Source organism: Hyposmocoma kahamanoa, unplaced genomic scaffold, assembly GCF_003589595.1.
Source record: "Hyposmocoma kahamanoa isolate Upper Pololo Valley unplaced genomic scaffold, ASM358959v1 93, whole genome shotgun sequence".
NCBI classification, from domain to species: domain Eukaryota; kingdom Metazoa; phylum Arthropoda; class Insecta; order Lepidoptera; family Cosmopterigidae; genus Hyposmocoma; species Hyposmocoma kahamanoa.
Window position 1 is genome coordinate 11,862,926 of NW_020654810.1, and position 18,043 is coordinate 11,880,968.

General features: G+C 33.1%; 1 protein-coding gene across 1 annotated transcript in view; it reads left to right on the forward strand.

Annotated features, from left to right (window-relative positions):
- Positions 1-12,492: 12,492 nt before the first annotated feature.
- The window catches only part of LOC113237302 (patched domain-containing protein 3), a 53,133-nt gene continuing 47,582 nt past the window's right edge, over positions 12,493-18,043 (forward strand). Inside the window, exon 1 of the mRNA XM_026473698.1 lies at positions 12,493-12,763. The gene's annotated coding sequence lies outside the window, so the exon portion shown is untranslated. The remainder of the gene's footprint in view (positions 12,764-18,043) is intronic.

An 18,043-nucleotide genomic window follows, 5' to 3' on the forward strand; every position in this document is an offset into this window, starting at 1 on the left:
ACCATGCGCTATGCTAACATCAAAATACGGTAACAATTTGTTGAAAAGCAGGTTTAAAGGTAACTTTAAGTCTGGTTTGAAGACCACAAATGAATTGTCGGTGAGGTCATTGTAATGAAATACAATTGGAGGCCGTGCGTGCAGTTGCACTTTTGAATTGCATTTAAATAGTGAGACTTAGCGTTTTGGTGGTATAAGTCGTAGGAATATTTCGATAATAGCAAAAATTACACAGATATTAATTTTGCTTACTCCTGTGCAATAATTTTATAACAAAGGCTATTATGATCTTCATCATGCTCGCTGGAGTCATATTCCCTTCAGTTCCCTTTAGCTGTCTGTGACCGCCGATTAAATGAGGAATTAGGGTATCAATGAAGAAATGAATACATAACATGCACGATCAAATTGGAATAAATGGAATTAGGATATACTCCTAACGTGGTTTAGGTCATATTTGCATAACAGGCATAACTAATCTACGTAGATAAATGATATGTTATTAATACCTGCCGTTCGGATTACCATTCACAAAAGTTAAAAAAAGTGGTGTTCCTCAAGGAAGCACATCAGAACTTTTGCTTTTCTAATTATATATAAATGAATTACTATTGATAAATGTTGCAGGCTACATTTCAACAGTTATAACCTCAAAACAATAACGACCTGATTCATTATAAAATCGAAAGCAATAACAGTTTAATATCTATGGTAGAATGTTCAGCTATAAACAATCTATACATGTGAACTTGGAAAAGACTAGCTACATTCAATTTGCTATCAAAGGACGTAGACAAATCATTTCGAATATTGATTACGATGGTAGGATCTTAAAAGATTTTATAAAAGGTTATTAAAGTTTTGCGAAACTACTAACAGATGGAAATATTTTACGCATCATATTAACATGCTATTGCATCAAAAACAAACGTCCTATATACGTAGATTAAGACAAATTACTTCCAAAAAAATCTATGTAGGCTTATTATGGCTATTGCATTAGTTCTTCGTTATGGATTGATCATCTGGGGTAATGGTTCGTATGTCAAAAGAGGAATTGAAGCCCAAAATAAATGTACACACGCAATATGCAATATTGGTGTACGCGAATTATGCAAAACATTGTTTGGAGATATTTTGACTATAATTTGTAATGTATATACCAAGTTTGTCAAGCATTAAGAATGTTTGAACAAAAACCTAAATAGTCTTGTTGTAAAGAATGTGCCAATCTACACGGTATTTAAAACGATCCCAGTGTTCGTACTACATGAAAATGTATAACACAATGAATACAGTACCAGGTGTAATTGAAAAAAACAAAAATACATATTAATTACGCTTCCAAAACTTACAGATAAAAATAATTACACTTCAAAAAGTTACAGTTGAATAGTAGGTATAAAAAGAAAATAAAAAAAAGAAAAAGTATTACAGTGAATTTATAACACTAATTTTGTATACTTTTGTATATTATAGAATACTAATTGAAGAATTACTATCTGTAAAACCTACTCAATGATAATGAACTTAATTTCATTTTGTTATAGTTTCAATTAATAAATAAATATATAAAATTTTCTTTTGAAAAGTGACTTAAAAGATTTTTTTTTATTAAAAACCGTGCCTTTTCTTATATAGTCACGGCAAAATGAGAATTCTAATTAAAATTAACATTGCAACGAAAATTTCAGCAAACGAATAAGTTGCAAATATCATAGAAATGACAAATGTATACTTTTAACTTATCTATAACTTTAGATGCCGGCCGAAACGGCTCAGCTCTGTGGTGTATGCGATATAAAAAAATAAAATATTCCATAAATCTACAATAACTCTGCATCCTTTATGTTTGTGGGCAGTTTGTTACAGATTTGCAATCCCTTAAAACGTGTCTTGACGTAGTTACTTCTGATCAAGGACAGAATTAAATGATTGTAATTCTACTAAACGAATTTAAACATATTAACCGAATACGCAATACAATGCTGCGTTCGATGACTGGCTTTGTTGATGTGGGGAGCAAAACAGCCAGGCTCAAACGGAATTGGGTGGGCCACGTTAGCCGGATGCAACCTGAGAAGTGGGCGAATGTCGTCACTCCTTGGGTGCCTGAGGTTGGAAAGAAATGGCGTGGATGGCCGAGAAGGCGTTGGCGGGATGATCTTGATGGATTTGAGAGAGAGTGATGGGAGATCGGTAAAGAGAGGGATCAATGGAGGATTTTGGGGGAGACCTTTGCCCAGCAGTGAGACATAATTGGTTAATAAAAAAAATTTTCTACACTGCCTTACATTTGTAGGAGTAGTAATGTTTGATTGTTTGACCAATGAGATAAAGGTATTTTGGATTTATATTTTTTCATTTTCAACTTATTACATTACATAATAATTATGTCCTTACCTTATTACATTACATAAATATATGCATAAAACGTCGTTGATATAAAAAAAAACACTACGATTAAGTACTTGAAACAATCGAACGTAATGGGAGATTTAAACAATAGCTACGAGGTTTTGTACAAATGTGATATTTTAAAGGCCCATTCTACGTCATTTGTATGACTTTACATTCAACCAATGCTATTATGTAGGTACTACCATAACGTTTGAAAAAATAATAACTCGTTGTTTGATTTCGATTAAACGTTTTGGTACATTAGAATTATGCAATCATAATTCAACCTTTTTTTAGGGTCCCACTAAATATCTCACTGAGTATATAAAGAGTGTAACCGTTAAGTGTGCCCAGGAGCTAGTTCCATAAATATAATAGATATCAAAAACCTTTAAACTGATATCAATGTTTACCTAATGAGTAAAACGACATCAATAACTTTTTTTAAATAAAACTAGACATATCCAAAATTTTAACTTTAAATGCTTTTATACATTTAATATGACATTCGTAGAGAGGCTTTAGTTGACCTACTTTAAGAGGCAACAATAAGTTTGTTCGTCCCGTCACTTGATATTATAAAGAAAGTTCAGAGATAACAGAACTGCTATGAACAAATTAATACAACTATCTTTTGAATAAACACAAAGTGATGTTTATTTTTGAGTAAGTACAAAATTTTATATTCAAAGCGAAGTTGCTAGAAATTAAATTCTCTCCACGAATGTCACATTAAATGTATAATAGCGTTTTTGGATATTTGTAGATTTATTTAAAAAAAATTGATGATGTCGATTTATTCGTTAGGTATGTCAGTTAGGTTTTATAAAAATAACTGTTCTATTTTATGTTTCTGATTCAGGACTCTAAATTGTAAAACACACTCCTCAGCACTCCAAGCACTTTTTTATATAAAAAAAGTATAATTTGTAAATTTAACATTTCTTTTTAGTTTATGTAAAGTAATATTTTTGCTCATTCTGTATGTGTCGTGTTTTTTAAAATAAACATAAGAAACACATTGAGGCACCAGCAAGAATGTCTAGAATTATAATACTACAGAGGTGACATAATGTAGTGAGGTCATGTCAGACGAACCGGAAGGAAATGACTTTGACGATGAGGAGGTAAGACTTTAAAACAATCGAGATCTATTGTTTTAAGGTTTATGTAGCAAAGTTTTTGAAGATACATAAATGCTAAATCTATAAATATTCGAGATCTTTTCTTATCAAAAATAAATAAAATAAACAAATAAATAATAAATATTAGATAACATCACATACGCTGCTCGGATCTAAAGCACTTGTGTTATGGAAATCGGAAACAACGACGGTACCACAAACAATCAGCCCCGAGACAATTTAGAAAAGTTAGTTTTCTACACTGACCCGTCCGGGGATCGAACCCGGGTCCTTAGAGATGGCGACACCAGGAAAACCGGTGTCCATGCCACTCGACCACGGAGGCCGACAAAAGAAATAAATCACGAGAATCGAAATACACCCGCGCGAATTTAAGAATATGCGCTTAGTGAATGTGTATGCAGAGAACGGACTTTTGATCGTTTATTAAATATTTTTGTAACACAGTATTTTTACATGTCAATGACTCACAGTCAAAGATCTAAATATAAAAAGTTTACATAACTTGTGGTCACTAATGTCCGTATGTTATGTATGTCCGTATCGATTGTAAGCACGTAATGTATTTCTTTGGGTACAAGGATAATATGTTCTAGAAAAATCGTATCGTAAAAATCATATAACGAGTCCTCTGTATTTATTTTTCGAAGTCCTAGAAAAACAAGTTTAAAGTCACTAGATGACTAATAAAAGGGATATATTCTTTACATTAAAAAATGTAAATAAAATTTATAAGCGCCTGAGTATACGGTCAAGTTTTATGTACTTGTGTGTGTGTGTATGTATTTGTGTGCGGAAATGTGCGGTGCTCGAAACGGTATAAGTTTACTTGATATTATATTGATATTATTTTTTCCTTCTCATCTTTTTGTGTTAAGTTAAATTAAAAAATACGTGTTTTCGAATATTTTTTTGTGGTAAAATTTCAACGCCCACCGCGTTGAATTTTTTTATCTTACCTAAGTAGGCGGTGAGCCAAAAAGTTTGGGAACCCATGCCTTAAATTATAAAAAATTTACGAAAAATTAAGAAAAATTTAGGGAAATATATCAAGTATATATGTATATATCATCTTAAGACCCGTCTATACCGTGCTAGCTATATCGTACAAATATGTTTCATTTTTAACTGACAAAAAAAGGAGGAGGTTGTCAATTCGACTGAATTTTTTAATGTGTATTACCAAAAAGATTGTATTGATCAACATGACCAATAATTGTTGATCAAAGTTTGATATTTATTTTTTGAAATGTTTCTAATTTAATACTTTGATATACGACGGTGACTTTTTGGCCAACCCAATATTAGATGATTTGAATTTATACAAAACTTTTTTTCTTCAAAAAAGTTATTATTATTTAATTTTTTATTGAATTGATATTAAATTATTTTTTTGTGAAATTACTCTACTAGTCTGTAATAATTATTAATACAAAGATATGTATTAGAAACACTTAGAGAAAAATCCTTCGATCCGGCCGAATTCGAACCGACGTCTTCTAGTAAACTGTGCCAGACGCTATGCCAACTAGCCACGGAACGAACCAGCGGGCCTCACGAATTTCTCTGTGTGCTTGTTGTCGTGTCTTTGTATTTGGTTTTTCAACGACTTACTAGCCGTTGCGCTATCTATGAGAAATCTATGGAAGTATTTCGTCACCCCGTTAGATACCTTTACAGCTACCAGCCCCGGCTAAAGATGTCGCTATTCACTGTATAGACATTTTTGTTGAATTTTTTTTTTAAATAACGCACACACTCAACATAGCCCCGCACTAGGGAAACCCTGTGTCGCGGGTGCCATGGACAGACATATAGACAACCACAAATTACACCCAAACTCACGAGAGAAATAATTGTAGGCCATACAACTATTTCTCCCGGCCCGGGAATCGAACCTGGGACCTCTGCGTGGTAGTCCGGCATGGTAACCGTTCGGCCACGGAGGCAGTTATATTTACAATTGATATTAAATTTCTTTTGTGAAATTACTCCACTAGTTTATAATTATTAATACAAAGATCGAACACTTACTTCGAACCGACGTTTTCTAGCAAGCCGTGGCAGACGCTATGCTAACTAAGCCACGGAACGAACCTCACGAATTTTTCTGTGTGCTTGTTGTCGTATCATTAGCCGTAGCGCCATCTATGAGAAGTTAATATTTATTATTATTTTATATCATAGACTTCTGCAAGTTTTAGCTTTATTATTTATAACAGACCGAATTAATCAATGCCTAACAAAAACATAAAGAGAATAAATTACTTTCCACGTAACCGCACCTATGAGTGTATAAAGTGGCAATAAAACATAATTACTAAGTAAGCGAATCGGTTCCGTCAATCGCTCGTTCACTTTTTGCCCATAATTAACTGTTAATCGGTTACTTTTATGGAATTTTTACTTGAACGGGATCGTGACGCGCTCCAATTTCTTTGTAGGACCTCGTAATTCATATTTGACTTAACGAATTCATATTAAGCACGTCAGACCTCCTTGTGAAGCCATTAAAATTCTCATGTGATATTTTCATGATTACTTGCAATTATCATCTTTCTAAATCGAAATTTACAAAGATTTTCGAAGTAATGCAACTAACTCTAATATAAATAAAAAAAAACGGTTTAAAACAGCTCAAGAACTCTATAATGCCGTTTACGCACAGTTACATAAATATTTTTACAAAATTTTCTCATTCGCAATTGAAGTTGTACTTAGTTGGATTAAGATTCAAATCGTGGGCTAAATTTAAAAACGTGTAATCCGTTTTTTTTCCCCTTTCTTTACTCTTCAAGCGCAATATCGGGCAATCACCTAAAGCTAAAAATATAATTTGTAGATCCTTTTTTCAGTTACAAAGTAACGGTATAACTATAGATTGTCATAATAATTATGTCCAGTAAGTAATTCTGCTTTTTGGTCCTATTCAAAAGTTCGCTAATGGCGGTTACGAGGTTTACGAATTTAACTAACGAAATAAGTTATTAAATATTAAAAAAACTATAGTATATGCATATTATGTATAATTCTTCATTTTTTTATATTATCAAGTGACGGGACGAACAAGTGCGCCTAATGGTAAGCTACATGCATGTCCCAAACCGCAAAGATATGAGGGGCACCCTTCAAAATCGGAACGCAGTAATGCTGACATTACTGTTTGGCGGCAGAAAAGGGTAAGGAGGCAGTACTTCCCCCGATGAACTCTTTCACAACATGCTCTACTGCTACTGTGTTTCGAAACCTTAAAAGTTTCCGTTGATTTCTCATTTCTCCGCTTTGTCTTTACGAAATCACTGCTTATATTGTTTGATACTTGCATACATATAGCACATAAATGTATGTTTCACCACATTTCCCTCATTTTATTTTATTTATTTGATTATTATATTTAACATATGTAACCTCCTTGACAACTCTTGTAAATTGTAATTAAATAATTTAGGTACTTAATTAGGTACGTAATGAAAAATAAATAATTATATTTGTTGTTTGTGTCTGTGTAGTTAATTAATTATTTCAGAATATGGTGGTTAGCATTAGTATTAGACATACCTAACTGTTTGTTGATTAGTACCAGTCAGTCGTACCCATTGAATTTATAAAGAATCCGAAATGTTCTTTCTTCAAACGAACAATTCGTTTAAAAAAAATTAATTTATATCCAAAATTAGCTCAAATAGCTCAACCAATAACTACAGAATTTTATAATTATAACTTTTTTATAAAAATAAACCGACCTCATTCAAAAGTTCGTGGAATTATTTCTATTTGCCAAGTTTTATTGAGATCGGTTAACGGAAACTTTTTTTTTAATAATATGTAGTGACGAGACGAACATGTCGTGTGCCTGATGGTAAGCTACACGCCTGTCCATACCAGTTGCAGTGCCACTCAGAGCTTTAAATCGCAAAGATCTGAGGGTCACTGCCACTGCGCACGTCACCCTGAGACATACGTTAACAAGTCCCATCTGCCTGTAATTACACCAGCAAAAACTGAAAATGCAAACTGGATTCATCCCCTGAATTGGCACCCTTAAAGGTGAAATATTTTCTTCAAATGTAAATGGGACCACTACTAAGGCACCCCTTTACAAAAAAAAGAATCGTGGAAATCGCGTAACATACACCTAAAAAAAAAATAAGAAAAATAATACATAGGAAATGAAACTATTAATCCAGATTTAAATCGCGTATATTTATATTTCAAATGACCCAATGTTTCGGGCCCGTTATAGGTCCCATGGTCACGGTTGACTGAGGTGGTACAGTCATCAAGCAGTTATGTCTAATATTAATGCAAACAACCCTATTTTTTCCACTATAGTTACAAAAGTTGTTAATTAAAAAGCTTATTTTTAATTTTACCTTAGTCAACCGTGACCATGGGACCTGTAAAAAGCCCGAAACGTTGGTTTGTTCGAAAAAACAAATATACGCGATTTAAATCCGGAAAAATAGTTTCATTTCCTATGTGTAATAATCGTGAAAACCTAAGAACTCGAAAAAATAATACAGTAGAATTAAGAACATACGATTTTTTTGAAGTCGGTTAAAATAGGGAATAAGTATTGTATAAATACATATCATCTATATATAGGGTTGGCCAAAAAAATCCGCCCGGTATCAAAATATAAATCGAAACCATTAAAAAAATAAATATCAAATTATTAGTCACTTTGATGTACAATAATTTGCCATCTTTCGAATAATTTTAAGCTTCTCCTTTCGTAAAAATTTCAGAAATTACTTATAAAAAAATACTGCCTTAAGTGTCGTTTGATGGTCTCTTTGATACCAAAGTCGTGCCCATTCAAAGAATTTTGTAAAAACCGAAACAAGTGAAAATCTTAAGGGGTTATGTCGGGCGATTCGGTGAAAACAGCTATGTAAAGATGTGTGTTGATGAGTTTTGGCAATATCATAAAAAAATATTTATAAATTAAAAAACATGGTTAAATACGTCACCTTTAGGATTCACCAATTTCGGGCATTTTTCATGAACTTAAACTTTTCCGCCTATTCTTAAAAATGGGCACTAAAATCTTATTTTTAAAACGACCATGTACAATATCACATTTTAAAAGTAAAAAAGTAATTTTTTTAATGTTAGTTTGTGTCAAAAGCCGCAAGTATTTTTGTTCAACTTATTACTAAAATTTATAAGTACTACGTATCAATTGAGAACTATGTAATCGGAATTCCTATTATTAATCTAGTAAACTTTATAACAAATACTTTATATATGTACACCGTGCCTTAGTTTAGACATTTTATTCAATGTAGGTGTCCCTACTGAATGTTAGGTGTAGTTTAATCATATATCAACTTACATTGCTGAATGGCCTTGGGCACCAGATCCTTGTCTCCAGGTGAAGACAGTAATGGCCAAGGTCAAGTTTTATTGGAATTCGCAATAAATACAATGTCAAAGTTGTAAACATGACTACCTACATTAAATGCTCGTTTTATTTTAACTCAAGTGGTTCTCAAGGCAGTTGTGCCGTTTATTTAGTTTAGGTTATGTATTGAACCACCCATTTACGCGCGGATATAGTAGATAGTGATTATGGGGGAAATTCAGGAAGTCCGCAGCAACTTGTCTTTGCGTATTGCGGCTTTTACCGCTAGTATTATCATCTACAAGTTTTTTCGTCCAGCAAACCAATCAGATGGTCCACTTAATGTGAAGTGATATCCATAGAAATTTGCGACGTCAAAAATATTGAAATACTTAGGATGTATATTAATATCGCCAGTGTAATTGCCGGCCGTGAAACGTATTTTCCATTTTTTTTTATAATATAGAGTAGAATAGAATAAATAGAATTAGAATAGATATATAAGAGGCAGCGCAACTCAGAGCTTTAAATCGCAAAGATCTGAGGACACTGCCACTGCGCCCGTCACCTTGGGACACAAGTCCCATGTGCCTGTAATTTCACCTTACCCTTCAAAATTGGAACACAGTAATGCTGACATTATTACTTGGCGGCAGAAATTGGTAAGGTGACAGTACTTCCCTGGACGAACTCTTTCACCAGGCTACAGACTACAGCAACTAAAAATGTCATCCTGTGTCTGTGTACGGAACTGCTGCCACTCTCAACCCTTCAATAAGAAGCATAGCTTTGCGATAGAAATACAAAAGACTAGTTGACGATCAGTTGGTCGGCCCACATACCGATGGAGGGACGAAGGGGAGAAAGAACTCCGTCTCCGCATAATGCACGCAGAGAACTGGGAGAGATCGCACAAGGTAAGACGCGCTGACGTCAACTCGTATCAGAAGCCAAGGCTCGCTTCGGGTCGCTGAGCTAGCGGAGAAAGCAAGTAAGTGGAGTAATTTCACAAAAAATAATAGAATGGTATGGTATAAACATAATGATATTCAATATACTTGATATATTTTGTTTAACGAAAGAAGATCGGTTGTCGTCGCGGCTTAGTTCAAAATATCTAGTTATTTACTTTTCATATAAGTAGCATTCTATAATATTGCGTTTTTGTTTATATAAAGTGTAGTGGGTGGGCTGATGCAACTTTAAAAAAAACCTGCTATGATAGTCTGATATGTTGCTAGGTGTCAAGGAAGTTATTAATTTAAAAGACATGACATCTTATTGAGCTTGTAGGTCGTTTATAAAAAGAACACCATTTCTTTTAAAAGCGAATAGTCAATTTTTCTACTTCAAAAGGTCAACTTAATTACCAGTTTCCGTAGTAATGGGACATAATTTTTTTTTTAGGTAGGTACATCATTATAGTAATCACATTCAATTAGTTTAATTACAGTTTCACATTTCATCGTTATCGTTCGAGAAATATTTTGATGTTAGCAATTAACCTAATGCAATTCTACAAACTTAAAAACTATTTTCGTGGCCTTCTTTAATGTTTACGTATAACAAGGTATTAGCTGTTTATTCATTATAGGTAGATATAACTACCGCTTGCGGTACCTCCCGCTATAGTTAGCATCTAATTTCACATTGTATGAAAATGGCTGTCTCTACACTTTCACCGCTCAACGATCCCGAAAATATAAAGTGTTTACACACTCTTCAATCAATGACTTTGAAATTATGTCGATAATTCCATTATAATTAAGTCATTCTGCTACACTCATCAACCAGAACCGAATGAATTCGACACGATAAAGCTCCGCTCAAAACACATCAATTTAGTGTCATACTGTTTAGTAGGTACCAGCGGCAACGGTTGCTCGAACTAGTCCACTTGCTTACCTTGTCGAGAACGAATGTGGATCACCGGCTATACAGCACGCTCGGGTCATTCATTTCACTCAGTACAAACACGCGGCTAAATAAAAAACACTAACATTATCAAGCAACCAACATTCGAGATGCATTGCGTCGTTTAAGATACATTGCGTAGCTTCCAGAGGATTTTCAATAAGAATTCAATAGTAAATGCGTACTGGTTGACTTGCCTCTCACATACTACCAAAATGAAGCGCTGCTGGCCAATTGACCAACTTTGATTCAACTCGTAATCTAAATCTTATGTAATTGAACAAATAGGTAAATAAAAATAAACAATGAAGCCTATTCAGGTTGACGGATAGTGATTGTAATGCTTTTACAAGTAAAGTGACAAATAAAATGGATTCGTTTTTAAATTGCTAATCATTAAAATAATTTTTGAAAATAGCATCTTAATGCTTAGAGATGACGAATTATAATAATTGACGGTCGAAATGAATAGTCGTGAATTTCATTATTATATATGAGGTATGTAGACACTCGATTTTTTTAGCATCATAATATGGGTACATTGAACATATTATGTTGACAAGAGGAAATGTGGAACAATAGACAGTGTCAGATTACTATCAGATGGGCTCTTGTTCACGCCTCAACAAGCCTATTTCCCTCACGTGTAGACGCGCTGCACGATGTTCACTTCATATTTTTATGAAGTAGACATTGTACAGAATAAGATAAAACATATAGCTTCATGAGTTGTTACCGATAACATTTATGTTAGCAGTAACAAAATGATTACTTTCCATAGAAAATAATTACATTCCGATGGCTTGCTAGAACTGTAGCCTATCTTAAAAACATCGAAATCATCAGGAAGGTTATTTAAAAAAAACTGAGACGAATCTTGCGCACAAGGCTGATAAATCGTATATTATGAATATATTCCCAATACCGTTTTGTGATAATTTTAATCAATAGAAAGCTCAGTGTCTTGTGCACAATAAAATGTGTGTGTCGTCGCCTTATTTTCTCAAACTCATATCTTAAAGCACAAAGTAACTGAAACGCAAAAAATGCATTGTATATACACATTTTGCAGGCTGATTTCACATCGCATTTCCTTCATGTTCACACACTGGCTTTTACGTATTCTTAAAGTAATGCAAATTAATACCTTTGATAAGAAATTTAAAATAAATAGAAAGTTTTGCCATCTCCTGAATAATCACTCTTTATAAGGTACGTATTTTAGAAAGTAAGGCATCGATATTATGAATGCATCTGAGAAATAAGTACAAATAAAACTATTTTAGTTTGATTCACTGTTTTTGAAAAGCAGTTATTTGTAGAAGAAAAAAACCACGCAATATGTTCTAGTAAAGTGATAGACAATAAGGTATACAAAGTAGTCAAGTAAATAGTGTCTCATTTCAAATGTAAACGCCGCGTGCCGCCATGACGATAAAATTTCCCAGGTAGCGCAATAAGTCTCGGTACAACACTTACGTAGAATTCCTATCTAACAATGAGGCGACAAAAAAGAAACAAAGTTCATAGACTCCACTCACGGCTCATAAAGGATTAGGACTCTAGCCCTCGCAGCGGGAAGCGGTAAGTGCCGGTGGTCCGTTTGGTCCTTATCTCAGATGTAGTCGAGTCGCCCATGTTTCGTAGTTACAACAGTCGGGTCGAGCTCTCGGAGTGGGGTGGCCAGCCAACACTACGCGTTCTACCACGACAGCCGCTCGCCGCGCCCGCGCAAAAACGCGCACCTTTTTCTTTTTTTGAAAAGAAACAAACTTTAAAAACGAACGAGTTTACTTTTTAAATTTCAAAAATGTTTTCAAATACAGTGCTCAGGTGAATTTAACTGTTTTGTGAGTTTCGTGAATTTTATATTACAAATATCAATCAGTGTCAATTTTGGAAACGATTTCTATTAAGGATTATCTTTTAGTGAAGGAGCACCTTCTAATACTTCAAGGTAAATTTCTTTCATTTTCCTGCCAATACCGGACAGTGGTCATAAGACCGCTGGTATGTTGCCGCAATCGTTGTGGCGACTTGTTGCAAAGTGCAGTTTCATTTTGCGGGTAATTACAACATACGTTTTAGAATGTCCGCAGCAGGCTGACTTTCACAGTTTTAATGCAGATATTCACTGATATTATGTAAAATATAGTTTATATTTCGATATTGAGTAGACTCTACATTTGCATGTCATTATATTGAAGTTGCGCTAATTTTAATATAAGAAGCTCAATCCAGTCATTTAATATATACAGAAGAGATGAAAGCTAACTCTACTCAGAATAGATATTACTTAGGGGAATTTAAAAAGTTCTCGTATAATTATTGTTTTCAATTATAATTTGAAGTAAGAGTCAACGTCGCACTTCGATATTTTATTGCAAAAAATCCAGTCTAAAGCCGAGTAACTGGAATAATTTTTATTTTTATTGCAATAGGCAAGTGAGTGTCAGTTGTTACCATGTTTTTCTCCTCATCGAACGTGGAACAATGTAGTATTCACCGTGTCCAACCTAAAGTTTACCACGGTCATTCTCGGTGCTTAATTTTTTTTACACTTTGGAGGAGCCATATCCGGAACAAACATTTAAGTCCTTAAATAGTCAGTATCGTCTTTTGTTTTAATATATCAATATTATGTTCTTCATTATCACGTAGGTACGAATCACCAGTCGCTTTTTTGAAGAAATTGTTACCGTTTAGTCGTTAGTTCATATATTGTCAATTACGCATTGTTAATACAACTCCAAAGACAAAAACAAGAAAGTTTTTTCAAATGTATGTTTGCCTTGTTTAAAAAGACGCGTGTAGGATCGGTTCATGAAAATATAATGAAAAAATACCATGATGACAAATAAACGGTAGATTACATTATTTTGTATGCTAATTATAATAAAATCTTGTTAAACGAAAAATACCACATGTCATTCACAATTTCTTCTATTTAATGTCTCAACATATCTATATAAATAAAATAACATCTGTTACTTTTCTGATATTTTGACGTGCTATTTTATAAGTATAAGCGGATGTATAGTTCTGTTATTCCGTTGCAGATTGTGATAAGTGCTTGAGTATTGTTTTGCTTACAAAATTGTTACTTATCCACCAAGTCACCATTTAGGGAACTCGATGAAGGTTTACTGCCCTAAACTATGGCCAATTTTCTGATAGTCGTAAATGGTCAAGTGTTTGATATGATATGACCAACAGTGTCACGACACATAATATCGATACAGTACCATCCCAGTTCGTACGCTTATTAGACCGCATAGAGAAAGCGGGCCTGGTTCGCGGCGTGGGAACAGCTCTCGTACCGTCGTCTCCAGTGAAGCTAACAAGATTATAAAATATAGTCATCTCCCGCGACCCTTTCGCGCTGGACTGTCATGAACGTACGACGATTACTTTGCAATAAGGAAAAAAAATGTGAGACGACTTTGAACAAAAATATACAAAGACATATGTTCGAAATTAGCACAATTTGCTCATTAAACTTGCTCATTAAACCCATATCTAAATGTATTTGATGCATATTGTGTAATTATTACCACTATGATAGGTGAGCTGAGTTGTATACAATTACATAGGTAATTATCATTTATTAAACATTTGACATACTTAATTGGTAGTAATTAGTAACTTAACTAATATACAATTAATAATAATATTGACACAATTGTCTACGTAAGATTTTTTATTTTACGACTACTCATGGTAGACCGTACAGTACACGTTAAGCTTTTCGTGACGCATCTTGTTCCGTTGTACAATAGATGATATCCAGCCATACGTGCCATGATTGCTCTTAACGTGAATGTAAGTACGTGTATGAGTTGAATAAGTTACAATATTATATGCTGATTTAGAGAGGAGTAGGTCTCCCGTCTTATTTTCTATGTATACACATTATTATACCGACAAACACAATTAAATTTGTGAATCAATTTTTAAATTTACAGAAAGAATTATAACACTTTATTTAAAAAAACGACCTCAAAACTTCATGGAATTACATCTATTTGCCAAGTGTTATTGAAATCGGTTACCGGAAAGTGCTCGAAACCAGATTCATCCCCTAATTTGCCAACCTATTTTCTTCAAATTTAAACTGAACCAATATTGAGGTAACCCTCTTTTCAACAAAAAAGAATCATCAGTTCAGCCGGAGTAATCGTAATTAATAAAAATAATTCGTAACATACATAAAAAAACAATCGAATTCTCCTCCAATTATGAAATCGGATAAAAGAGAATTCAAATGACATTTTTAATTTGAATATAAAAGTTTAATACAACGTGAACTGAAATTATCACACATGGTTACTAACATTGTATGGAGAACGAAAATTGAACATATAGCCTATTTCTTATACAGAAAAATGTTTTCTCTATACTCTGCTGCGTTGTCATTCGTATCTGTAAGTTGTTTGTTATATGTTTTCATAGTGGTTTTTAAGTGGTTTACTCATGTATGGTGTCGATACAGTAATGTTCGTGTATAAAAAATTGCTCGTCGTTGTAATATCGAAACACATTGCCCTCAAATTCAGGATCTGACATAAACTATCAATGGATAACCATTTATTAAATTAAAACAGATATTGTTTAGTAATAGCTATTTACGAGTACTTTTAAGTGATATTGGACGTAAGTGCTTTTGAAAAAAAGACAACGACTTTTTTAGTATATTATGATTAATGACCGAGTGATGAATAAAATGTTCGTTATTGCACATAGAGCGATGACTAATGAATAAAACAATGACAACCCTGAAAGCATTATAAGTATCTATATAAGAATAAGCGAGTGTACAACAGGCGGTCTTGTGGCGTTACTGTATATGAACTTAGAAATTCATTGCCACTCCCAGAGAAGACCCATGGCCGCCATGAGAGATGTAATCGTGCTTCAATAGCACAGAATCTAAACAAAGGTACTTTTTATTTATAAAAGTTGTGACGAAACCTAAAGAAGAAATTCCTACCAAAGAAAATTTAATGACACTATCTATGTTCTTATTTTTTACAACTTTTTATCATAGTAAAAAATTTATAGGTTTAAAAGATTATGTAATGTTTCCTTCGAACTATCTATTATTACTTTTTCTGTGGCCGCACAAGGAATCATTTATCGAAAATCCCACGAATCAACAAAAAGTTTTAGTATCTCACTCAAACAATTAATGACGATGGCACAAAAAGCATTATCTATAAAAATCATCCCTTACATCCACTCCTTGGTACCTGGAACAAAAAAAAAAGATAAAGAAAACAGATAGAGCACGTGGTCTCTACCTGCGGTTTATAACAGAGATTATGAAAGATTTTTTAAAACCACGTTTTATTATATAAAAGAACAAGTTATTGCTTTAGCGCTGCGTTTTACACAGACCTTTGCAAATAGCGTACCTTTGAAAACTTAAAAAGAAAAATAAGACAAAAATGTAATGTGTCTCAACATGTATTCTAAAAATAAAAATATTGATACATACAAATATTGGTACATGATAAAAACAATAATGTGTGTGTGGTCACATAATAAATGTTAATAAATATAATAATTTAATTTACTATTAAATTAGTATATTTACGTTTAAAGGTTTAACTCTATTCAATGTGGTGTAGAGATTTAAACTTTATGAGGTCATCATCAATCTGACTCCGTCAAGAATCGTTTTTGCGGCTAATAAGTTGAAATCACGTGTGGTGGCAAACATTAATAATTCTTCATTCTCCATAAACATTGTTCCATATACAATACAAGCCATTGGAACCCCAGTCACGTACGTTTGCATAATTGTGACGTGCGCTATAAAATCTGCCCAGGCGCATGGTCAGTCGATTTATTTCGAAAAGTTGCCCGCCAAGGCTGCTCGAGAGTGATGTGGTGCGGACTTTTACGTCACACTTTTTAATTTATTTTAAAGTGTACGAGTAGATATTCATCTATGATATAAGATGTAATTATTTTTACTGGTATGCATCAAATTTAACAAGTATTTCAGTGAATTTTAGATTATGTTCAAATGGGTGCACTTATTCTATACAGGCCAAACGTTTAAAATAAAGAAGAATCAATATTTCGAAATTTAAGTTTTAAATTCAATAATTAAGTAATAATTATGTACATCTTATAACTTTTTAAATCAGATTTTTTTAAATTGCATGTTATTTATGAGAAAAATGATGACAAAGTTCCTTATATTTATTTTACCCTAGGGTATCAAGAAAAATAAATGATTATTTAAATGAAGGATCTCTACCAGCAAATGCACAGCCTATATAATATGTGATAGAGATGAAGTCAATATTATGATTTTAATAATTTCATTTATCAAAAAAAATGTTTTTATTGAAGAATGTTTTTTTCGGTAAGTTCGTATTTTTTCGGAAGATTAGTACATAATTTGTAAGTACAATTTTTTTTGTAGAATTGTAAACAATCTCTATATAGATAATGGATTGGTAATCGGTAAAGGGAATATATGCAGCAGTGTTTCGAGATTAAGTAACCAGCTTCAGCAAAAAAACAGTAAAAAAAAAATAAGGTTCAAGAACGATAAAATATGTATAAACATAAGTTACCTAGAGTACACATAGTTAAGTAATACATTTTATTATAATTTTGCCACACATTTATTTCTATAGTAATATTGAGAATTTTATTCGTAGTGTAAAAGTATTGTGATGTTTATGATTGTAATAAAAAACCTTTCAACCGATTTCCAAATAGAAGGTTCCCAATTCGACCCGTACTTACCATCTAAGTGCGAAATTATTGATTCTTATGGGAATTCTTATGTTTAGTCTTGTATTAACCTTAAGTTCCCTACTCTAAAGCCTGTTTTGTGATTGAGAAATAAATAAAACATCATTTTATTTCATTTCAATTTTAAATACTTATGCTATAGTTATTTTAACCGCCTGTGTGGGCGACCGGATATTTTCTGGCCGATTCCTTGGCCGGCAGAAATATTTGTATGGCCTATATTTATTTCTCTCGTGAGTTTGGGTGTAACTTGTGGTTGTTTATGTGTGTCCATGGCACCCGCGATACAGGGTTTCTCTAATGTAGGGCTATGAGCGTGTACGTTATTTATTTATAGTCATATACCTTTCATTGTTGAACACAGGTATATTAGGAGCATAGTATTGATTTTATTGAATAACATAATGTGTTACTTAGTAGTAAGACCTTGATATTAATTTATTTTGTGTGAAATTACTCCAAT